This window comes from Scyliorhinus torazame, chromosome 3 (genome assembly GCF_047496885.1).
Source record: "Scyliorhinus torazame isolate Kashiwa2021f chromosome 3, sScyTor2.1, whole genome shotgun sequence".
Taxonomy (NCBI): domain Eukaryota; kingdom Metazoa; phylum Chordata; class Chondrichthyes; order Carcharhiniformes; family Scyliorhinidae; genus Scyliorhinus; species Scyliorhinus torazame.
This window is the reverse complement of record NC_092709.1, coordinates 85,718,618-85,744,155: the sequence shown is the minus strand read 5'-3', so window position 1 is coordinate 85,744,155 and position 25,538 is coordinate 85,718,618. Positions and strand designations below refer to the sequence as shown.

Below are 25,538 nucleotides of genomic sequence, written 5' to 3'. Positions count from 1 at the left end.
AATTTTACTTCAAATAAAAAAGAATTTCATTTTAAACAGTCACTTATGTGAAAGACACTTATGTAACCACAAACACCCAAATCACTCCCAGGGGCAAGTAGCACTACATAGATACAGTCCCACAACATGCTATTTTTATGCATGAAGGTTGAGCTAGGAGTCCTATCCAACAACAGTTTTCACCTCAGAGTTTCACAGATATCATTATCATCAGCCAGTCACACTTCTATGAACCCACTCTGCATCAGGTCATAATAGTCCTGATAGTGCAGCTTTTCAATGGCAGCTTTCCAATATTCCTTTTCAACCGACCAATGGTTAATGCAATGATTCACGATTTGGCCACTTCTGGGAAAACACCCAGCTCTTTAGCTACTCTGAACTATTTCACAGAGCTTTGCAGGTTTCAGATCTTTTTGGCCAGCTCCCAAGTTGCCTCCAAGAGCTCCTGTCTCCTTTTGTGTCAAACAGAAAAACAGACTTCTCCCCAAAGGTGATGTGATTCTTCACCTCACAAGAAACCCGATTTGCCTTCATCCTCCAGCTCCTCTGTTTGTAGCTCTCCTTTGCATCTGGCAACATGACTTATGGGCTTAATTTCCTCCTGGCGTTACTGCTTTCAGATAAAGAGAGCCAGGTCACACGGACATGGATTAACTATTACCCATGAAAATTACAACTAACTCTTTGCATAGATACATAGAAGGTAGGAGCAGGAGGAGGCCTTTTGGCCCTTCGAGCCTGCACCACCATTCACCACGATCATGGCTGATCAGCCAACTCAATAGCCGAATCCTGTTTTCTCCCCATAGCCTTTGATCCCATTCTCCCCAAGTGCTTCGCATCTTGAATATATTCAAAGTTTTAGCATCAACTACTTCCTGTGGCAATGAATTCCACAGGCTCACCACTCTGCGTGAAGAAATGTCTCCTTATCTCTGTCTGAAATGGTTTACCCTGAATCCTCAGACTGTGACCCCTGGTTCTGGACATACCCATCATTGGTAACATCTTCCCTGCATCTACTCTGTCTAGTCCGGTTAGAATTTTATAAGTCTCCATGAGATCCCCCCTCATTCTTCTGAACTCCAGCGAGTACAATCCCAACCTAGTCAATCTCTCCTCATATGACAGTCCCGTCAACGCTGGAATCAGACTGGTAAACCTTCGCTGCACTCCCTCGAGAGAAAGAACATCCTTCCTCAGAGAAGAAGACCAAAACTGCACACAATACTCCAGGTGTGGCCTCACCAAGGCTCTGTACAATTGCAGCAACACATCCCTGCTTCTATACTCAAAAACTCTCGCAATGAAGGCCAACATGCCATTAGCCTTCTTTATGCTGCACCTGCATGCTTACCTTCAGCGAATGGTGCACAAGGACACCCAGGTCCAGCTGCACACTCCTCTCCCAATTTATAACCATTCAGGTAGTAATCTGCTTTCCTGTTTTTGTTTCCAAAGTGAATAATCTCGCACTTATACAAATTATACTGTATCTGCCATTGATTTGCCCACTCGCCCAACCTGTCCAGATTATGCTGTAGGATCCCTGCATCCTCATCACAGTTCACCCTCCCACCTAACTTAGTATCATCTGCAAACTTTGAGATGTTACATTTTGTTCCCTCATCCAAATCATTAACATATATTCTGAATAGCTGGGGTCCCAGCACCGATCCCTGTGGTACCTCACTAGTTACTGCCTGCCAATTTGAAAAGGACCCATTAATCCCTACTCTTTGTTTCCTCTCTGCCAACCAGTTTTCTATCCACCTCAATACATTTCCCCCAATCCCATGCGCTTTAATTTTGCACAATACTCTCTTATGCTTGACTTTGTCAAATGCCTTCTGAAAGTCCAAATATACCACATCGACTGGCTCCGCCTTGTCAACTGTACTGGTACATCTTTGAAGAATTCCAACAGATTTGTCAAGCAAGATTTCCCCTTCATAAATCCATGCTCACTCTGACTGAACCTGCCACTGCTTTCTAAATGTTCCGCTATGAAGTCCTTGATAATGGATTCAAGCATTTTCCCCACTAACGATGTGAGGCTTACTGGTCTATAATTCACTGCTTTCTCTCTACCTCCCTTTTTGAATATCAGAGTGACGTGAGCTACCCTCCAATCTGCATGGACAGTTCCAGAGTCTATAGAATTCTGGAAGATGACCACCAATGCATCCACTATTTCCAGAGCCACCTCCTTAAGCACTCTGGTATTCAGATACTCTACTCTGAATCCCCAAATGAATGTTTGTCAGTTACAATTGATGCAAACTTGTAAAAGTCCCATTCAAACATTCTTAAAGACAATTATAGAATTCACAGACATTTTAAGGCAATTACAAAATTTTCTTCCCAAGTCAAATGTTGTTACATCAACAGAACATTATTTTCCTCTTGCATGTGTTACAGTCCCAGTTGATGTTATACTTGGACGGGAATATCCCAGAATTGAACCCTGGCTCAAAAGACCTTGGGCTGGATTCTCCACTGCCGGGGTCCTCCGTTGCAGTGGCAGCGCACCCATGCCTGTAGATTTCCCGATGGTGTGGGACTGTCCACAATGGAAAATCCCATTGGCCGGCTGGCAGGATGTAGAATCCCGCCATCGGTTGGGGCGCGCCGCACCAGAAAACTGGTGTGGCGGGGCGGAGAATCCTGCCCCCTAACATTTATTTTTTTAAATTAAACGCGGAGGAAGAGAGTCACAGGACTGCTAATTAGTTTTAACAACAAGAAAGGACATTTATTAAACACAGAAAATTTGGATTATAATACAATACTCCTTTACTCCCCCTTCACTTATCAATTATACACAAGTTTTAAAATTAACACGGATGACAAAGCAGATTTGAGGCTACAACGGTCTCATTGACACATAATGTCCCATTGATGCACATAAAATGCCTGTGGTCAAATACATACTCCACTCTGAAATCCCAAATGAATGTTGTCAATGCCTCCTCAGAAATCCCCCCAGATGATTTTCATAGGAGGGTTTCCAAACTCCACTCCAAAATCACACTTTAAACTCTCTCGCATAATCATGCTTTCCATAGGTGGTTTGCATTCTGAAATCTAGTCCACGTTTTCCAAAAGATGTCTGTGAACAGAGCTTCTGCTCCACTTTTACCTGCGAATCCAGTACATGATTTTACATCAACCCCTTCCAGGATTACTTTGCCTTCAAGATTTCTATGCACATTCTGAAATCCAGCCACTGATTTACTCGATTATTTCAAGTAATGTTTTACAAACGTTAGCACTACTGCAGACATCTTTCTGGTCTCTCATAACCCAATGTCTTTTCAATTCTCTGGACCTTACTGAACAGTAGTCTGTTCTTGTTTTCAGTTCACACTGTTCTCTTAAACTCCAGCCTTCTTAATAAACTTCTTCTGTCCCAATTCCCTGGTTATCTTGACTGTAACTTGTTCCTTAGGAAACTTGCATCTTTGCAATTCCCTTGTCCTATTCAGCTTCTGCTGACAGAGATAAGATCTGTTCACTCCTCAGTGTTCTGACTGCAACTGCTGTAGTTTTCATTAAAACTCAAACGAAAAGAAAGCTTGCTCTCTCCTGTTGCTAACCAACATTTGTTTATTTATTTTTCACACCCCTCGAATCATAACTAGAATTGAAACCAACCCCACACATACAATCACCAATGCATGAACATAACAATAGGTCTCTTCCAGGCCAGAAATATTAAATTAAACCCACCTAAAGCTATACCTTGGGCTGGATTCTCCACAGCCCTGCGCCAAAATCATGTTTGGCGCAGGAGCGGCTAATCGAAGTTTATGCGAGAATCAGGCCTGGCGCCGCTTCCGCGATTCCCCAGTCCCCCGAGAGAATTACGTGGTGCGGCTGGGGGGCCATTGCCAGAGGCCCTCCCAGCAATACTCCAGTCCCGACACGCTGAATTCCCGTCGGCGTGGTTCTAACCACGTCAGGCCGGTCGGGACTCAGTCCGCGGCCGCCCTGGTTGGGTTGGGGGGGGGGGGGGGGGAGGATCAAGCACTGGGGGTGCCTTATGGCAGCCGGGGTGTCGATCAGGCGGGTTAGATGGAGCGGCGTGGGGCAGATCGTTGGGACCTTGTTTGTTGGTCATGGTCCGCCGGCTGAGTCCGCCATCGTGTTCGGCACGGCCGCTGGACGCCGCCGCCGTGCGCATGTGCGGACTCGGAGCTGGAAGTGCGGTGGCCCATATCCGCAGCTAAAGCTGCGGTGATCACGTCGGTTCCCTGTCAGCCCCCTGCAGGTAGCTGAATTGGTCAGTATTTTTTTTGTTGAAAGTCTGGAGTGAAACACCAGCATTTTAATGCCTGCGTGGGGACATAGCCCCATTTTTGGAGAATCCAGACCTTTATTTCTAATGTTTGCCCATACAAATATAAATCCCTTAAAACTAGATTTGTTTTCCGAACACATGATATTAACATACCCCAAAACATCTTTTTGTTGAAGCTGGGACTAGCTGCCATCCAGATGGGTCTTGCGCTTCTGGAAAGTGAGGTCCCATCAATGTTGGAGATGCCGGCGCAGAGTCGGGGACTACATGAGGGGGTGTCAGCAACCATCCAGCGCCAGCAAGTGCAGTTGGTCCAACCGCTTGCAGGGGCAAGAGGCAGTGCCGATCATGCGTGCCACCCAGACTAACACTGCACGGTTGGCGTCCGTGGTGGGGGCCTTGGGTGCAAAGGTATCAGCCATGAGTCAGGATGTCCAAGGCCTGGGGCACTCTGTGTAGGCAGAGCACAAGGCAGGGCAGCCATGTCACAGGCAGCCAGGTACCAGAGCACCTGAACTGCATCTTGAGCACGCCGATGCACTGCTCAATCATGCTCCTGGTCGCAGTATGGGCATCGTTATAGCTGTTCTCCATGTTCGTCTGTGGCCTCCGCATAGGCGTCATCAGCCTACAGACCACATCAGATAACCCCTGTCGCCCAGGAGCCAACCACTCATCCGGGGAGCGCCTAGAAGGTGTCGGACACTACCGAGTGCGCCTGGATGAAGGCGTCATCCACGCTGCCTGGATACCGGGAGCAGACGTGCATTATGTGCAGCTGGTGGTTGCACACCAACTACACATTGAGGGAGTGCAATCCCTTCCGGTTTATGAAGTGCACACCCTCATGCGGCGATGCTCGTAGGTGGACATGCGTCCTGACGATCACCCCCTGGACCTGGTGGCAATGCACCACCGACCAGCGCCAAGCTTGATGGCATGCGTGCGGGCAGGGCCCAGGGGTGGAGCTCGGCCAGGGAGGGGGACACCTGTTGGGACCATAGCTACAGTGTGTTGTGGTTCCTTTGTGCGATACACTGGTGCTGTTGACTTGTCTGGGGGCAGGATATATGGGTGCAGGTGCGCAGTGGGCAGGCATGGCTTGGTGACAGCTGGTGATCCTGCAGGTTGGACTAGCTGATGGTGTCACCAGCAGAACGTCTGCCCTGCGAGGCGAAGTATAATGTGTCAGGGTGGGTGTCGACACCCACTGTACAGGCATTTGCCTGTTGGGGCATGATCGTGGCTCCCCTGCTGCCCCTGCAGTGGGTCAATGCTTCAGCTGGGTACACTGGAGTGTGCCAACACCTGGTGAACCACGGGCTGTGCTGTACCACGCTCATTTTGTTGATGGGCCAGCTGGATCAATGGGCTCCTAGCGGGGTGGCCTGGGCGGGGGAGCCCCATACAGCCGGTGACACTCTGCACATCTGCGAACCACAGTGGGCATCAGTGGGGTACGCAGCCAACTGGTCGTCTTGTAGGTCGAGCCAATGGTGGTCCGTGCCCAGATACCTGTGTCCCGGGGGGACACCCCGATCCATCCTCTGGTCGCCCCCCGCCACTTCCCCAGCACTTGGCAGATACCCCGCAGCCAGCCACACTACTCTCAGCCCACCGTTGCACCTTTGGTAACTTGCTTTGCCTCCTCTCTCTCTCTCCCTTATCGGCCACGGACTCTGTTTCCCAATTTTAAATATCACAGGTGAACTATGCTATCGTCACATCCGCCTGGTGGAGGCGGAGCAGCGCTGGAGCCCAGGGAATGCCGGGTCGGAACCTGTTAATGATATGCTAACGGCCTTTAGTGTACAATTTGCATAGCCATGTCGTCGTGTGATGTGGAACGCATTCACGTCAGTATTAAGGGGTTGGAGCATGGCATTCCGTTGGGCGTCGATCTCGATTTTCGGCTGACACGCAATTCTCCACCCGATCGCGATTCTCAATTCCCATGTCGCTGGACAGAGAATCCCGCCCAGCATCTCTCAACTCTGCCAGAAGAAAGACTGGACAGGACAGTAGTTGCAAAGGGGCAGGCTTCCCAAAGTACAAGTTACAGTCCAGGTAACCAAGGGGCAATTTTAGCATGGCTAATCTACCTAGCCTGCACATCTTTGAACTGTGGGAAGAAATTGAAGCACCGGGAGGAAACCCACGCAGGCACAGGGAGAAAGTGAAAACTCCACACAGTCACCCAAGATTGGAATTGAACCCCGATCCCTGGCACTGAGAGGCAGCAGTGCTAAGGCTTTACCCATGAACAAATCTACAGCATCCCAAAATTATATGTTTTGCAAATGCTTTCTGGTGAATTGCAGAGAATATTTAGCTATTTTGGATTGCATGCAAACATTACAATTTTAAAAACTTGCATAAATTAAACCAGAAACCAAATATTCAGCTTTTAGCTGCTCTGCCTTTTTTTTCAGAATTGTTTCTATTCAATTCATGATCGTCGTCTTCACCCTGGCATCAAGGATGCAACATACCATTCACAACTACCAGTCAGAAAAGTAAAACCTTTCTATTCCCCCAACTTTAATCTTTCCCCCAATTGCCAAGTTCCTGTTCATGTAAACTATCTGCCTTTAAATCTTTCCAATTCCTGGTAGCACCATGCATCATGGTGCCACAATATTGATTGTAACTACTTTCATTTGAATCATTGCCACTGTCCACTTCACACTTGGTCGGTACTATAAATTGGATTGTAAATTTTGTTGTTGTGAAAAATGAGCAGTCATGAAGTCAAGTGAAAAGGAAAATCTGACAGTGCTTAAAAGGTGATAATTCTATTAGGTCATGTTTCCTGTCTTGTCCAGAACCTAAAATCAACATTTATGAATCAAGCGGACATTTCCCTTAAATTAGGAATTTAATATACAGTAAACCCCATCTCTCTGTGCTGCCCATGCAGCTGGTCATTCACTTCTCGCTTTTTACCAAGCCTATTGCCGTGTCCTAAACGGAGTATCAGGAGACAATGGACGCAGGATCTGGGCGTAGTTCTCATAGAACTGAATAGAATGGCTAGAAAACTCCATTAATTCTCTGAGGACTGTTAATGGTATGTTAATTTTATTATCAACGTTAAGGATTCATAGATGAATGGCAGTGATTGATTTAAGACATCTTCCATGACCGGTGGGCAGCGCAGGGGCTGGAGCATTTCTCCCAGAAACTGACTTTGATTTAAAGTGTAGTCAGTCTCCTTTTGGGATTTTTTTAAATTTTGTCCCTTTCAGGAACTATCCACTCCCCTGATTGTTTAATTTGTTGATATGTTCAATTTGTTAATTTGATCCATTTTGTTTCAGGCAAAAGGGTATAAAGAAAGATTGTACAACCTGAGGGCAGCACGGTAGCACACGTGGATAGCACTGTAGCTTCACAGCGCCAGGGTCCCAGGTTCGATTCCCCGCTGGGTCACTGTCTGTGTGGAGTCTGCACCTTCTCCCTGAGTCTGCGTGGGTTTCCTCCGGGTGCTCCGGTTTCCTCCCACAGTCCAAAGACGTGCAGGTTAGGTGGATTGGCCATGGTAAATTGCCTTTATGACCAAAAAGGTTAGGAGGGGTTATTGGGTTACGGGGATAGGGGGGAAGTGAGGGCTTAAGTGGGTCGGTGCATACTCGATGGGCCAAATGACCTCCTTCTGAACTGTTTGTTCTATGTTCTATGAGGTGAACCTTGGTTCACAGGCTCCCAAGATACTGCTTTTTGCAGTCTTGTGGAGTTCATGGACCACAGGTACATGTGTTACGGCCTTTGCATTCTATTTTTAGTTTTCTTTTACTTAATGTTTGGTTGCACTTCAGCCCCACACTCCTGGGGCTGGATTCTCTGTTTTTGGCACAAAGTCCCCATGCCGTCGTGAAATCCGTGATCTTTTACGCCAGGAAAACTCACATCGTCATAGAGCTCACAGCTCTAGCTGCCGATACAGCCCCCAGCACTTCCGGGTCAGAGGCCACGCATGCGAACGGCGGCGGCCTGCAGCGGCCACATCGTGGTCCACGGCAGACTCAGCCCATGGACCAGAACCGACAAAGTACTGCCCCGCATCGGCCGCTCGTGTGCCCTGAACCACCCGCCCACATTGTCCCCAGCCCCGAATGAAGCCCACCCCCGCCTGCTGATTGGCCCAATCCCGACTGTAGCAACCCCGGACTGAGTTCGCACCCGCCACGCGAGGATCCCGGACAGTGCGACTATGAGAGTCCAACACCATCGGAAATTCAGCCGGTCGGCAACAGGGCATCGTGGGGCAATGGCCTGAGGCAGTGGATACTCGGCATGGCGTACTCCACGAGTACGGCGATTTTCGGTGGGTAGAGAATTTAAAAACCGGCGCCGCTTCCGATTTCACCGCCAAAATGGATTCTTTGCCCTGTCGCTGAATGCAATTTCAGCGTTGGGAAGCAGAGAATCCAGTCCCTGATCTTTGGGAACCTGGTGTGTGGGGGAAGAACGAGGAGGACCTCCTTATGGACCTGGACTAATTGGCCATTAACAGGTTCAGGCTGCGAGTAGTTCAGGGGGTCCTCCAGCCTGACTGTCTGTCCCACTTCCTTTGAGAGGATGGACGCAGTGTTCACTTGCACGATTGAGGCCTTGCATAGTTGTTGGACACTGCAGGGGCTGCGGTGCACCACTGACCCCCAAAACCACATTTTGATTTACAAATGTGAAAGATTCCTTTGTGATTTTGTTTTTGGTTAGTACCTCTTTAAAGCATGACCCCTCCCCCTCAATTTGATAATTTGTCCCATTTGTTAATTCAATCATTTAATCTTTCTGTTCACTTGCTTTACTCAAGAGTATAAGGAAAAGCTGCTCGGTCACTGCTGTTGGTTAGGGAAGAGGCAGACATAATGCAATTTTGCATTCTGAAAAATAAATCTATCATTAAGTATAAATATTGGTGTCTGGTTTTCTACTTCACTGTCTGTCTTTGGAGTGAATTAATAAGGAACAGAAAGAAAGAAAATGCAATTTCCACCTGACAGCAACAATAAACCCAAGACTGGCAAGTAGGAGAATAAGTGGCTGCACTTTAATCAAACAAAACGTCTGAAGAGAGCTGTTGGAATACAATCAGGAACCAGACCAAAACAGACCATAGAAGAATGCCACACTCAGAAGGGAAAATAGGCACAAATATTTAAAAAGTCCAATACTGCACCACTTACAACTCCCAAATGAAGAACAGCTTCTGTCCCGAGACCATGTGCAAGGACAATTATCAATGCTGAATCTCATCCACATACAATAAAATTTCACCCACTGAGCAGGATTATGGAATTCCCTTTTTCCTCATTAATCACTGCAACATCCAACAGCATTTCACCTCTCCACCCCATGCGATAACTTTACACTGGTCCTCACTTCACCCCTATATCTCAGAACAGTTTCCAAAATTGAGGAAGAGAGATTTCAGTGTACAGGAAATAATTTGGCTCACTGTACTAATATGCTGTCTGCTCTGTATCTGACACATCTTTTCCAATCACCATTGCTAATTCCCTTTTTTTATTCTTTCCCAAATATTTATCTACTTCCCTCATAAATGCTGCAATGTATTCCATATTTCAATCACATTTTGCAAAGGAAAATAATCATTCAACTGCTTGTTTATGCTAATTGTAAAAATATATTGCTTCACTGATCAGTTGAAACAATATTTCACCTCTGTTCTCTTAAATCCATATAAAAGCTTCAAAACTTATATTATGTGGCCCTTCACCTCATGTGCTCCAATGAATAAAGCCTTTGTTTTTCAAGCATTTCATCATTTTAAAACATTCTTATCCTTGGTATAACCTGAGTTAATCTATATTTTTCCTTTGGTAAGTTTATAAAATTTAGGTTTGAAAATAGCTGTAACCACATGTGCTTCGGTCGACGATGCCGAATTCGCATTTGGCGAATGGCCGGAGAATCCAAGTTTACGACAGAATCAGGGGCGGCGCCGCTTTCCCGATGCTCCACCCCCTCCAAAGCGGCGTACTCTGTGAGTACGCCATGTATCGACGGCCTCAGGACATTCCCTGAGGCCCGCCCCCCGATACTCTGCCCCCAAGCGGCCGAGTTCCTGACGGCTTGGGTCTCTAATGGTCTCACCCGTCGGGAACCCGGCATGGCGGCTGCAGACTTAGTCCAGCGCTGCCACAATGGGGGAGGGCCAATCCATGGGCCGGGGGGGGACATTATTCAAGGCTGGGTGCACTGTGGGGTGGGTAGTCCAGGGCGCGCTAGCCGGCTGAAGGGGGAAGGGACTATTTTGCGGTCGGGTCCACTGCAGACCGCCGCCGTGCGCATGCGCGGCCACAGACCCGGCTATTCTCCAAGGCCTTTCGGCAGTTAGAGCCAGGAGCTCTACGCTGCAGTCCTGCTAGCCCCCAGCAAAACGGGGAATCGGTGACCGTTTTGCACCAGTTTTCCTGGACGTTCCCATGCTGGCGTGGGGACATAGCCCCAGAATCGGAGAATCCAGCCCCACATTTTAGATGCAGTGCTGAACTGTACCTTTTTGTCACCTCATGCCAAAGTTCATGATGTGAGAGGAAATTCTTATGAATCTATTTTTCTTCCTATATATATATATTTTTTTCTATACTCAGCTGATTTTCTTTGCATTATTATCCCTAGATTCATCATCTACTTCTTTTCAAAATCTCAACTGAACTTTTTTCAGTCATTGATACAACTCTATGTCTGTGTATGTGCATCTAGATTGAACCTGAATTATCTCCGGTTTAGATATTTTCCATTGTTTAGTTGTTTTCTTTCCAAAATGCTTGCACTACTTTTGGTTCATCTTGACATTTTGTTTCAATCACGTACCATTGACTTAAGACTGTTCTCTCTCCTTTTTAACTTTTATGCTGCACTCTGTTGCTCTCAATTTTGTGTCAAATCACACAACGTATGCCTCCTCTTTGCTTCCAATAAATATCTATATCGTGAAAGCCCCCATTTTTGTGTTGCAGTCATGTGACTACCAGTCCCAAAGCACAATGCATCTAATCAGCAACTGCAAGGAAAGAAAAGTGCAAAGCATCACAAAATCTCTGCCTCATTAGTGCAATTGGGAAAGATTTAACTACTGGAATCACCACCAAGTTTGAATTGAAAGCTCAATCTCTTACCTTTTAAATTAGGTATGAGAGAAGCAAGTTTCTTTTGCATGAAAATATCTAACTTTCAGATCAAGCTGTTGGAGTAGCCTTTTTCTCCAAATAAACCTATAGTAAATGAAGAGCGACATTGACATCATAGAGGTGGGTTTGACAAAATTTCCCTCTTAGGGTGGAGTCTTACCTTCCACATTCTTGTATCTCGAGTTCATGTGCATGTTTCCCAAGACTTCTTTTTTAGCTATTTAAAGTAATTGTATTGCTCATGCACACAGGAATTAGGAAGATGATTATTAAATAAACATGCATAAAACCATGTGGAATATACTCCCAAGCTCTCAATTTGTATTCACGGCAGGGGAGATCCATGCTAAGAGAACCATTTCATACAATTGTCTCTCAGGACTCCTGTATGTTTGGTCAAAAATGGCGTTCATAGAATTTACAGTGCAGAAGGAGGCCATTCAGCCCATCGAGCCTGCACCGGCCCTTGGAAAGAGCACCCCCATTCTAAGCCCAGAACTCCTGCCCCATACCCGTAACTCAGCAACCCCACCCAACCCCTTTGGACACGAAGGGCAATTTAGCATGGCCAATCCACCTAACCTGAACGTCTTTGGACTGTGGGAGGAAACCGGAGCACCCAGAGAAAACCCACGCAGACACGGGGAGAACGTGCAGACTCCGCACATACAGTGACCCAAGCCGGGAATCGAGACTGGGACCCTCGAGCTGTGAAGCGACAATGCTAACCACTGTGCTACCGTGCCGCCCTTTAATGATAATAATTCCCAATAAGAATTCATTAATTTCCTTATTATAATTTTATGCATTTTAGGAATGGAATTTTGATACATCTCAAAAAGGACAGATAAAAATGAAATATACAGAATTTAGAAGCAGGAAAAGAATGCATGACAGGAATTGCACCATTTGGGAGTTTCAATGCGATCAGCTGAATTAATGCTCTCGCTGATACCAGGGTAAACATGTGCCGCTATAATCATTCAGACTATTGCAAAAGAACTTTCACAACATAACATTTTTACAGTTTTACTAATATATACATTTCCAAGCAACTTTTTTTTTTTTTTTATAATGGAAAACTTGATCACTGATAGGTCAAATTGTGGCAAAAATCATGATTAACAATTAGTTTGTAATCTAGTTATGTGTATTAAACAAGTAATTGAAGTATCAATTAACCTAATATAATATTCTACTTAATTGCAATCAATGTCGGACACTTTTCCCATGTGACTGTGGAGGTGTAACTGCATCTTTACTTGACAAGTGAAATATAGCATATGGCCTGAGCCTACATGCAAAGCTAACTTATAAGGTTTAATTGCAGGGCTCTTGCTGTGAAGTCAGTCAAGGTTGAATGGACCCATTTCTGTAGCTGGTAAACTCTCCCCCCATCCCCACTTAGGAATTAAAATTATCAGCTTCAATACCTGGGACTCAGAGGGGCTATTGTGTGAGAGAACAGCTGTGGAGTTTCAAGCCCTCAGTTGTATCCTATATTAGTTGAAACATTAATATAGTATTAACGTATGATGCCTTGAAAATAAGCAGTCACTTTCAATAACATTATATAAGATCAATGCATGTCTTTGGTACCGTAAGCTTAACTAAGTTCTGTAATCAGTCTTATAGTTCTCTACTTATCGTGTTCTTATTACTTATAAACCGGTATCTATTGAATGTATTCTGCTGTATTTTGTAAGCGTATCTTGCCATCTCATCTTTACACACCGATTGTCTTTATACATTGATTTTAAACATACCATCTGTAGATTTTATGAAGCATTTTTTAAATTTATGTATTAGTTTTAACGCTATTTAATGTGCCACTTTGTACTCTTTTGTTATGTTTCATTAACCCATGCCAAGTACCGACAGTCAAGTAATAATTCCATACCAGTGAAATAGTTTTTTCAGGCGAAACATTGATAAGTGTTTGTCTTAATGAGAATTTTACAGGACATGCAATATTGTTACCTCTACATCAATTACCTAGACATTCAGGAATGACAAGCCGCAGAGTTAATCATTAGCACCTGACACCATACACTTTATCTCAAAAACGTGGACAAGGAGACTACCATAAGGTGCCTCGTTATCATTATCTCATTAAACTTAATGAAAGAACAAAGGTACACGATAATAAGAGAGACTGGACCGCAGGTAATTGACACTTTAGTGAACCAGTCAGGGGATAACAGCAAATTACATTAATAGATGACTGCCACCCTGAAGAAACCAATCATGAACTGATTAGCACTGCCCAAACCAAAGTCCAGGAAGACCACTGATTATGAGCAGAGGAAGTGTATCAGAAAGAGTTAAAAAGTACTAGCTTTCAGCAGCAAGGCATGCAGAGATTGAAAACGGAAGACTTGCCATGATTTTGCTTCAAGATAGGAACAGAACGCCACAGAAGTGACAGAGAGGGAGTTACCTTGTTACCCATGTGTTACCTTGCATCCTAGCCTGAATCAGAAGGCAAGACCTTAATTAAGCCAGTAAAGTTACTGGGCTAAATTAGGGAGCGGTACCGACATGATCCATGCCAACCTGCCCTGGAGCCAAAAAGCAGTGGGGCAGACTAATGAGGGCCGAGTGGGACTTCCATCCCTCACTGTGGAGGAGGACCCACCTTCTGGAACTGCTGGCTAATTGGATTGGTTGGCAGCTCCATCAGTCCTAGCAGTGCCAGGAAGCCATCAGTGACCGCTGCTGAGATTGCAGCAAAAGATCAAGGCACAAGTATCCACTGAGCACCTAAGTCCATGGCCTTGAGCCAGGAGGGTTGGGGTAGGTTTGGAATGAACACGATTAGCAAAGGACAGCCCCTAAAGGGTGACACTCCACCTTCCTGCTGGCCATGCCAAACTTTTTATAGCGTGGGCAATATACTATCAGGGTCAGTTGGCTTGATAACAAGCTTAATATATCCTTAATTTTCCAATTAAATACAGTGGGTGGTCTGCTGATTTTAACGCTCTCTCACGTCCTGTAATATAGGGGTGAGCTCAGGGATGGATGGGAAGGTGGTAGGATGGGCACCCACCCCATTTTATGGGTCATCCCCTCGTGGGAAACAGGCCTGCCAGGGGCACATAAAATTCAGCCTCTTGTACAACTTTTCAAGTATTATCTTTTGTTATTTCATAAGTGTTTCCTGATATGATGACACTAGACTCTCTCTTATCACCTGTATGGCCAAAATCGTAAAAGGAGAAATTAACATTCAGTGGGTGAAAATTCACAAGACGTACGGCTATATTATCCAAAACTTGTACAATCATCACTCTAAACACTTTCACAAACATTAAAAATGATAACTTTATAAATTAAATTATAATTTTCTCTCATCAGCAAGTTCTTTTGCACATACATCCAGTTCAAGCAGAGAGGTGCTTATATTTATAATTGATCATGGTGTGATAGTCTCCAAATAAATTGTTTTAATTTCATCTGCTTTAGCCTGTTTCAACAAAACATTTGCAAAAAAAAAAAATCAACCAGTTCTGGAGATTCCTTTCAAAATATTTTTGTTTTTGTTTAATAAATTTAATGTACCCAAATAATTTTTTCCAATTAAGAGGCAATTTAGCATAGCCAATCCACCAAACCTGCACATCTTTTGGGTTGTGGGAGCGAAACCCACGCAAACACGGGGAGAATGTGCAAACTCCACGCGGGCAGTGGCCCAGAACCGGGATCGAACCTGGGACCTCAGCGTCGTGAGGCAGCAATGCTAACCACTGCGTATTAGCACTGAAACAATTCATTCACAGAAATTGATTATTTTTTCCAAATGTCTCCAATACCTCCTTCAGAAATTATGATTTATTTTTCTTGGGAACTCCAGCAATAAGAAAAAATGATTGGAGGTATGAAGCTATCCAACACCAACTTTGTTCCACAATATTTATGACTGTACCCTACAAACACTACGTTGAGGAATTATTTACTCACAGTTGACTGAATTTGCTGATACTCAAAGTGCCTAGCATAAATCAATGTTACTATCGTCTACCCAAGAGGAACATTTTCCTTCTATTTACAAGGAGACATTTGAAATTAAGCAAAAGAGAAGACATTACCGGAAGGCTATATTACTACGCAAATGATGTTTCGACAAGATTATAATATAAGGCATCATTGTTATGCCTATATGTAGCCTATATATTTTGTTTGAATGCATAGAATGTCAGATATACAACTATGGTGCTAAAAATTGGTCCATATCATTTTCTTGATGTGAGAGTTCCAATTCGAGGCCTGCTCTCACTCGTTGGCAGCATGAAATTTGGTGCCAAATTCCTTTTTCTCTTACCTGATTGTATCATTTTTTAAAATACATTTAGAGTACCCAATTATTATTTTCCAATTAAGGGGCAATTTAGTGTGGCCAATCCACCTAACCTGCACATCTTTGAGTTGTGGGGGTGAAAACTACGCAGACACGGGGAACCCGATTGTACCTTTGGGCCCAGCAGTTATGCACCTCTGGTTGCCTCTGTGCTCAACAAGGAGCATATGCGAATAGCATATAGTAGCCTTCAGTTCTTAAAGGCACTCTGCCCCTCTTAAACACAAACTCCCCTGTTTTGCAGAAGGATGTTGCTGAATATTATTGCTGCAATTGTAAACAAGTAAAATTGAACTCCAGGGCAGGGTTATGGGTAGGTGCTGGATACTTTGGAGGTTGACATGGGCAGGACAGATGGCATGGTTACGCACCTAGAGTGCCAGGTGCCTTTGAGGGCAATCCTCAGAAGGAATTGAGAGCAGGTGATTAGGGAGGTCAGCTCACATTATCTAGGCCTGAGGGTCTGGAAAGTGTGCCGCATGAAGTCTCATGACCTCATACAGGTGATCAGGATCAGTGAATGCATCTGTGCATGACATTTCCTATCGCTAATTCCACCAGTCTCTCATACTGCTCAATGCACCACACCCTTAGCACTCACCCAACAGCAGTTCCTTGCACTAAAATAAATCACGTCAAAAATCCAGATACTCCACTGCACCCTCACGTACACTGCAATGATGCCAGCTTCACACTCAACTATCACTGTTTCTATATATCTCCAGCTGTTCAGCAGTGGCAGGCACATCACCCTACTACAGAACAACAGACCCCTAAATTTCTCCCTTTTCTTGTGCAGGTCAAGGTGGCATCCAATAGAAATGAGCAGAGTGGAGTTGGCAAGTGTCATGTGAGAGTACCTTTAAGAACTGGATGTTTAAGCAATGTACCTTTAAGAAAACAGTGATGTCATAAGCTCAGCTCAGTTCAGCCATTTTGAAGTTTCAGTTTTGAAAAGTGCCTGGCTGGTTTTGCTGACAGCAGTTTAAAAGTGCTTGGCTGTTTTGCTGTGAGCTGATTAAAAGGATAAAGCCTGTTTGAGACAGCAGCTTGAGAAATTCTGGTTTGCTGTGAGTTGCTTGAAGGGAGAAAGCCAGTTGGAAAAAGCAGTTTGTGTGTGTCTGTGTGTGTCCAGAGAGCTGCAGGAAGAAAGCAAGGTGCTGGAGCTGAAGTCAACCAAGCTAATATATCTCTGCCATTCTACAGAAAATATATATATCCTTTAACCTGATGTGATACTGTTTAAAGGTGTTAAGTCTCTTGGAAGTTTGAAGGAACATTTTAAGGAATTATTTACTATTGCAATATTTTCTGAGTTATCTTTGAAATAAGGGGTGTTAAGAGATCCAATGTTTATTTAAGATGTTAAGTTGAGTTCATGGAATAAATAGTGTTTTGTGTTTAAAAACCCACGTGTCCATAATTGTAATCCCACACCTCGGGGAAAAGCCGTGTGCTAGGAAAAGCAACAAATCCATTAAAGGGGGAGGTTGGTTGAACTCCATGATACATTTTGGGGTTCTGAAAACGCCTCGTCCATAACACAAGGGATAAGGATGTCTGCTCTCTGAGTTCTTTGGAGAAGGTGGTCTCCACATCATAGGGTCAGCAAAGAAGCCCGTGGACTCCGACACCACTGTGAACATTGAAAATGACAATATTTTCTTTCCTTATGCCGACTTCTCAACTCCCATCTCATTTTCAGCCTGCCATCTAGCATGATGAGTAGGCTGCAGATGGTGTGACTATGAACCTCTTGCTTTACAACCTGCACCCCACCACCAACCTTCCTCTTCTATTTTTCTGCTTCCAGATCCCCAAGAACTGTCAGGGGCTCAGCCATAGCAGCCTAGCACAGGATTATTGAAGAACCTCCTGCATCACTTGATTTGACACTCACGGCCACCAGCTCAGATAATGTTGCCTCACATACCTAAAAGGTTAGTATAAAGTTTGAATCTATATGTGGTGAGCCACAGGATACGATTGGGCAACAACCACATCAGGAAAAAAAGATGTACAGCTGGTTCATGTACCAGCTCACAAGAGGTTGCAGACACGTTCTACTACAGGAGACTCAGACGAAGATTTTGATGGGGCAACACACAGCAGAGCACTCATCTAAATGCACAGAGACATTGGGTGAATTGACTGGGTGCCAGACAACCTCGTTGTCATCAGGAAGCATGGAAGAAGCTGGCTCCAATTTGGCAGAGTGCAATTTACAGAGCTTACCCTCTCCATTCTCTTTGCACCATCTCCCTATCATGCTGCAGGCACCCAGGCAGTGCAACTGCTGCCCATATGAGGATGGGTCACCAAATCCTCTGCCTTCCCCATGTGGATGCAGGAACTCTCATGGAAAATCCAGAAGCTCACCATATACCTCCAGAAACAATCCAGAGTACTTTCAGAGACTTTGCAATAGAAAACATTATTCAAAATTCTCTTAACTGCAAGTTGGCTGCCTGGCCCTTTAAGTGACACTAGTCCTTGGCAGCTGAGCGCTTGTTCTTTAGTGAATGATGAGTGACAAACACATTCATTTAATGTTCCTGTGTGGTCCAAATTGGAAACTGATCGCCAAATGATACCTGTCTGGCTGAGTGATGTTATGGTAACACCAGGTCAAATACGTTAGCATAGTGGTTAGCACAGTTGCTTCACAGCTGCAGGGTCCCAGGTTCGATTCCCGTCTGGGTAATTGTCTGTGCTGAGTCTGCACGTTCTCCCCGTGTCTGCCTGGGTTTCCTCCGGATACTCCGGCTTCCTCCCACAGTCCAAAGGTGTGCGGGTTAGGTGGATTGGCTATGCTAAATTGCCCTTTGTGTCCAAAAAGGTTAAGTGGGGATTACAGGGTTACGGGGCAGGGTAGATACGTGGGCTTGAGTAGGGTGCTCTTTGTAAGGGAGGTGCAGACCCGATGGGCCGAATGGCCTTCTTCTGCACTGTAAATTCTATGATTCTATAATACTTCTGGTAGACATTGACAATGTTGTATTAGTACCTTTCTCAATATGTGGTGATGTGCAGACCACATCAAAGTGTTTGGAGACACAGCGCATACCATTACAAGAGTGTTAGGCTTCGAGACTGACAGCTGCATCATCAATGCAAGTTCTCAATGTCTAAACTCTGGTTAGTTGTTAAAACTAGCAAACAAGCATGCACACAAACTTGAATTTATTTAATAAACTATAGTTTCCACTGTTAAGGGATGAAAATAAACATAATCAAAAGAAATTATTTTTAAAATGGGCATTGTTTTCCAGCAGACTGCTGACATAAGTATTGACATAGAGTTCACAATATCTGTCGATGTCTTTAAAGAAAACAATATATTTTTAAGGTAGTGTTTTGCAATGTGACTTTTATAAGGAAAAGCTATTGAAATTGCCCACTGAGCTTTGGAGTTGCACTGTGGCAGGTTTAATGAGAATTGCACCGGTCCTCATGCTGAAATTAAAATCTTCTATAACATGTTGCACCCTTGACAAATATCTGCACCAATGACACAGGATTCAGAAAAATACCAGCTTCTGTGTAGGAGAATATTGATCTGAACCATAATGGTGCAACCACGAATCAATTTTTACAAATCATTTTACACTTGTCGGTGCTATATATAAATAATAGCAGCATCCAGTTTACACATTACAATCAAACGCATCTGCTATCTGCAGTGTTTTCACCAAGATCAATTATTAGTATTTTTTTTAAAATCAATGTTACATTCAGCTACAAAAATGACTTGTATTTATATAAGTATTTAATTTAGTAAAATGTCCCAAGGCACTTTATGGGATGTTAACAATGAAAATTTGAACACTGAGCCACGGAAGGAGACATTTGGGCAAATTATCAAAAAATTGGTGAAAAGGATAATTTTTTAACGAGTATTTTGAATGAGAAAACACATGAAAAAGGGTTTTGGGAGAGATTTCCAGAACGCAGGACCATCGCGGGCTGGAGAATCGCCGGGTGGGCCGCTGCCAACGGCCCCCGACTGGTGCGTTGCGATTCCCGCCAACTCACGCTGGCCGGCGGAGGCCCTTCGGCGCCGTTTTGTGCAGCGCCAAGCCCTTTGGCGCCAGCTGGCGCGGCGCCAACCCCGCCACCGGCCAAGCCCCTGAAAGTGCGGAGGATTCTGCACCTTCCGGGCAGCCCGTCACCAGAGTGGTTCACGCCACTCCTCTGCGGCGGTACGGCCCGCCCCGCCGGGTAGGGGAGAATCCCGCCCACAGTTGCCAATAATGGAGTGATTAAATTGGGATGTTCAAGAGACAAAATTGGAGGACACAGAGATCCCAATATGTTGCAGAGTTAGAGGAGAATACAAAGAGCCTTGAAGATAAGGAGCCAAATTTTAAAAACTGACCTATTGCTTAATCAAGAGTCATTTTAGGTCAGCAAGCTCAATGCTGACAGATGAAATGAACTTGCTGTGAGTTGCAACATGGCCAGGAGAGTTTCAGAAGACCTCAAGTTTATGGTGGGTAAAACACTGGAGACAGCGAGAGTGCATTAGCAAACTGAGGTCACAAGGTAACAAAGCATGGGTTAAGATTTCTGGTGCAGATGAGTGGAGGTAGGGTGGAGCAATCGGCAACCTTAGAGTAAGTTTTGCCGATTGGGAGACCAGAAAGGAGAAAAGCTGCAGAGGTATCTGAGTGGATGGTCTCAATTTTAGTGTAATTATGTTCCTGAGCTCCTCACACTTATTGTTGGACGTGAGGGTTGAAGAGGCAGAGGGAAGAGTTCAAGGAGACAGTTTGTAGTCGAGGAGGAGAAGCTGAGAACTATCTTTGAATTCCAAAGATTCGACCCAAAAATGCTTCATGCCACCCAGCCAGATGTGATGAACGGCTAAACTGGTTGTCTGCTATAACTGATCAAGTCTGCAATCCATGGACTAAATGGGGCTGAGGTCAGAGCATACCGGGAGAATGGCCAAGTGTGAGAGAGTAATGGTTGTAATGGGTCTAGGACATTAAAGGTGTGTATGTAGCTGGGCAAATCAGTAATTGCAGGAATATTGTGGTGAATTAAAAGCCAAACACTGTTAAGCTCCGATGGTAATTCTATAATAACTCTATGATAAAATGTATTTATAGTACTTAACCAGAATATACAAAGTAGTGGTCAAGCATGAACTAATGAGGTATACAAATTTAACCTTGTTCAATATGGAAAAATGATACTAAATCAAATTACTTTTTTAAACCACATACAGGGTTTTTAAGCATCGGTTACAATTAGTTCAAAAAGAAATTTACAAATTGAACCTGTCAATTTTTGCTGGAATTGTTTTTGCACCACAAACAATATCAAAATGACAAATTGTGGAGCTTGAAGAATGTTAATTTTTTTGTTACATTTTTGTATTTTTGGACAGAATCGAAGGCGAGGTTTATCTTCCCCCACCCTCCCACCCCCAGTTAACAAGACCTACATCTTTGGCCTTCATTGCATAACCTCTACCCTAAACACAATTTACAAAAAGAAAAAAGGGCAGTTATTTATTTTTTCTTGAAATAAGAACATGGTCAGTCAACTGTAAAACTTGTGCTTCTAAAATGTAAAAATCCAAGTTCTAAACCCATTTCAAAACAGACCAGAAAACATTTATTACAGCATTCAAACCCATTACAAATGTGGTTGTACAAAGACCATATAATAAATAACTTCATAAAAAACAAATATTCCCCAGAGCAATGCCTTGGACAGGTGTTACAGGAACTAGTTGTACAGTACAATATAAAACCCACACTCTGCAAATGTACATTTAAAAAAAGCACAATCTCTACAATGTGAACCTGACACACCATCAAGATATAAAAGATATAAAAGATATAAAAATTCAAACAAAGGAATGTTTAGGCTTCTGCTTTGGGTTCTGTTCACTCTCCATTTTCTGATTTTTGCCTCTTCTTTTCAACTGCACCCTGCTCCACAGCTGGACGCTTCACTGCATGTCCATCTGTTTCTTCTTCCTCCTCAGCACCCTCGTCATCTTCACTATCCTCCTCTTCACCCTCAGCATCTTCCTCCTCCTCCTCCTCATCTACTTCCTCTGCATTTTCATCCGTGTGTTCAGCCCCATTCTCCTCCTCTGTTCCATTTGCTGGTGCATCTCCGCTGCCATTCTCTTTCTCCTCAGTTTCCTCCACGTTATTTTCTTTTTCTTTCAGGTCCTTGGGTTTGACTTCTTTGGCGGTGTCCACTACGGTATCAGCCATTCTGACTAGGTTATGGATATGGATAAATAAATTATAGAATTTTTAAAAATGGACCGAGAAAGTCAGATCGGGGCTGATTTTTCGCTTGTGGCTATAAATAATATGCTCTGTGCAGCTCCCCTTAACTCTCACATGCTGTGAAAAGGAATCAATGCATTTGATAAGGTTCCCCATTGTAGGCTTATGCAGAAAGTAAGGAGGCATGGGATAGTGGGAAATTTGGCCAGTTGGATAACGAACTGGCTAACCAATAGAAGTCAGAGAGTGGTGGTGGATGGCAAATATTCAGCCTGGAGCCCAGTTACCAGTGGTGTACCGCAGGGATCAGTTCTGGGTCCTCTGCTGTTTGTGATTTTCATTAATGACTTGGATGAGGGAGTTGGTGGGTGGGTCAGTAAATTTGCAGACGATACGAAGATTGGTGGAGTTGTGGATAGTGAGGAGGGCTGTTGTCGGCTGCAAAGAGACATAGATAGGATGCAGAGCTGGGCTGAGAAGTGGCAGATGGAGATTAACCCTGAAAAGTGTGAGGTTGTCCATTTTGGAAGGACAAATATGAATGCGGAATACAGGGTTAACGGTAGAGTTCTTGGCAATGTGGAGGAGCAGAGAGATCTTGGGGTCTATGTTCATACATCTTTGAAAGTTGCTCAAGTGGATAGAGCTGTGAAGAAGGCCTATGGTGTGCTTGCGTTCATTAACAGAGGGATTGAATTTAAGAGCCGTGAGGTGATGATGCAGCTGTACAAAACTTTGGTAAGGCCACATTTGGAGTACTGTGTACAGTCCTGGTCGCCTCATTTTAGAAAGGATGTGGAAGCTTTGGAAAAGGTGCAAAGCAGATTTACCAGGATGTTGCCTGGAATGGAGAGAAGGTCTTACGAGGAAAGGTTGAGGGTGCTAAGCCTTTTCTCATTAGAACGGAGAAGGATGAGGGGCGACTTGATGGAGGTTTATAAGATGATCAGGGAAATAGATAGACAGTCAGAGACTTTTTCCCCAGGTGGAACAAACCATTACAACGGGACATAAATTTAAGGTGAATGGTGGAAGATATAGGGGGGATGTCAGAGGTAGGTTATTTACCCAGAGAGTAGTGGGGGCATGGAATGCACTGCCTGTGGAAGTAGTTGAGTCAGAAACATTAGGGACCTTCAAGCAGCTATTGGATAGGTACATGGATTACGGTAGAATGATATAGTGTAGATTAATTTGCTCTTAAGGGCAGCACGGTAGCATTGTGGATAGCACAATTGCTTCACAGCTCCAGGGTCCCAGGTTCGATTCCGGCTTGGGTCACTGTCTGTGCGGAGTCTGCACATCCTCCCCGTGTGCGTGGGTTTCCTCTGGGTGCTCCGGATTCCTCCCACAGTCCAAAGATGTGCAGGTTAGGTGGATTGGCCATGATAAATTGCCCTTAGTGTCCAAAATTGCCCTTAGTGTTGGGTGGAGGTGTTGACCTTGGGTGGGGTGCTCTTTCCAAGAGCCGGTGCAGACTCGATGGGCCGGGTGGCCTCCTTCTGCACTGTAAATTCTATGATAATCTAGGATTAATCTAGGACAAAGGTTCGGCACAACATCGTGGGCCGAAGGGCCTGTTCTGTGTTGTATTTTTCTAGGTTCTATGCTCTAACTCTCAACTTCTTCGACTCCAAGTTTTTTGTGTTTAGGAATCACTTCTCCAACACCACAATGCACCCTGTATCCCATTCATATTTAGTGGTTTATTAAACAATTAAAACCCCAATTCCAACATAAGTCCGAGGAAACATGAACTCTTTCCTACCAAATTCCTCCTCTTAAAAAAAATCTTTTATTTGGCGTAAATTACAAATACCACAACACAAATGTATATTTTTTCCTGCAATAAATGGACCCTACTCTCCAGTCTTAAAAGATTTTGTTTACACACTTATCTCTTCCTTACAAGAAAAGATGCCTCTCTTTATAATTTCTTCGAGCTAGCCTCTCATATCATCAGTCAGATAACTGGCAACTGCTGTTAACCCACTTGATCTTGTGAATCTCCCTGTTCTCCAGCATCTGGCTTTGGCTCGTTATAAAAATCCATTGTCTCTTTTCATTGATGCATTTTGCAGAGTAGACATTCTTCCAAAAGGTCTTATTGTCTATGTCACTGTTTTCCAAACTTCTTTTCCCAGGACACACTTTTACCAACTGGACGACTTTCAAGACCCAGGCCGGCCCACCTTCACGACCGACGCTGGCCAACCTTCGCAACCCACGCCACCCGAACTTCGTGACACACCATTTTTGCTCACCTTTAATACGACAGGTCAGCCTGCTTGGTGTTCACAATCTCACTTGCTTTGTCATTCAATGTTACATTTCTGCTAAGGACTTCAGCTGCTGATTTAAGTTCTCACTGCAGCCTTCGAAAAAATCAAGAGGTTTGTTCTTGAACCCGCCTTCAAATGCCTTCGCAAATTTGAGGATTTTAATCTTTCATTTGCCAGTAGTTCCCTGCTTATACCACACATGGGCTTTGCATCCTGATTTGAATTGGCACAATTAATAAAGCCATACCTCAAGAAACCATCTTTACACTGCTTTGTTCCTGATTACAACTTCTTCTTAATGGGTTGTTCTTCAGAGCCCTGGAGCTCACCCCAGCATTACTTTGTCCTGCTGTGTACTCTCTTGAGAAGCTCTCTCCAGCAGATTCAGTTGTGAGATCCTGGCCTATTTGTGTCCCTGGCCCTCTGTTCCTTAGTACAAACTGATCCAGCTTCAGTTCTTCAGCACTCCTGTTACTTGCTTGCTGGCAGCTTCAAAATGGAGGAATCTCTCCTCCATGATTTTGTGGCCAAAGCATGGATCACGAAACGTCAGTGGACCTGCTCTCTGCCGTCACTTCTGGTGGTAAGACTCTTGTTTTTAAAAAAGAAATTTGGTCCTGGGACAGCGTGATGATGTCAGGAGGTGTCAGCCTTCCACACTGGGCACCGGGCCTGAATCGCCTGAGGGGGCATGCATGCGCATGGCATTCTTTTTTTAATTTTTTTTTTAAACAGCACATGTAGTCCCATGAGTTTTATTTGTGAAGACTGATAACTTATAATACACCATTATAGTAACACGGTTGCAATGGTTTTAAACATTCACACAGATTTCACATGCTGGTCCTTAATTCCACTTGCCCTGCCCCAGAGGAGAACCGCACATCATTTCTTTCCTGAGATTGCTTCCGGTGCCTTCTTCTTGGATCTCAGTTTGAAGAACAAACAAATTGCTGCAATCCCTGTATATGCAGCTACCACATAATTCCTCCTCCGTATGATGGTATAGGCATTGAAGTACTTGTGGAAGCCAAAGAACTGGCTCACACTCCTCACGCAAACTTTACTCGACCGCTTTCCGCGTCCTTCACAGGCCCCGAGCTCCAACGGTCCCACCGCCAGACGCACCAGCCCCGCCTCCTCCTATTGATCAGCGGAACAATGGGGCGC

The 25,538-nt window shown here is 44.5% G+C and overlaps 1 protein-coding gene and 1 long non-coding RNA gene across 4 annotated transcripts in view; one reads left to right on the top strand and one right to left on the bottom strand.

Annotated features, from left to right (window-relative positions):
• LOC140408558 (testican-3-like) overlaps positions 1-25,538 on the bottom strand; it is a 959,832-nt gene that overhangs the window by 656,421 nt on the left and 277,873 nt on the right. The window lies entirely within an intron of this gene.
• The window catches only part of LOC140408559 (uncharacterized), a 303,176-nt gene that overhangs the window by 20,353 nt on the left and 257,285 nt on the right, over positions 1-25,538 (top strand). Inside the window, exons 1-3 of one of the 3 annotated variants that reach the window (XR_011940141.1) lie at positions 8,280-8,633; positions 17,643-17,769; positions 24,231-24,364. This is a non-coding gene — a long non-coding RNA (uncharacterized lncRNA). Of the gene's footprint in view, positions 1-8,279; positions 8,634-17,642; positions 17,770-24,230; positions 24,628-25,538 lie in introns of those variants that run through there. The other 2 variants (XR_011940139.1, XR_011940140.1) reach the window with 2 other exon arrangements.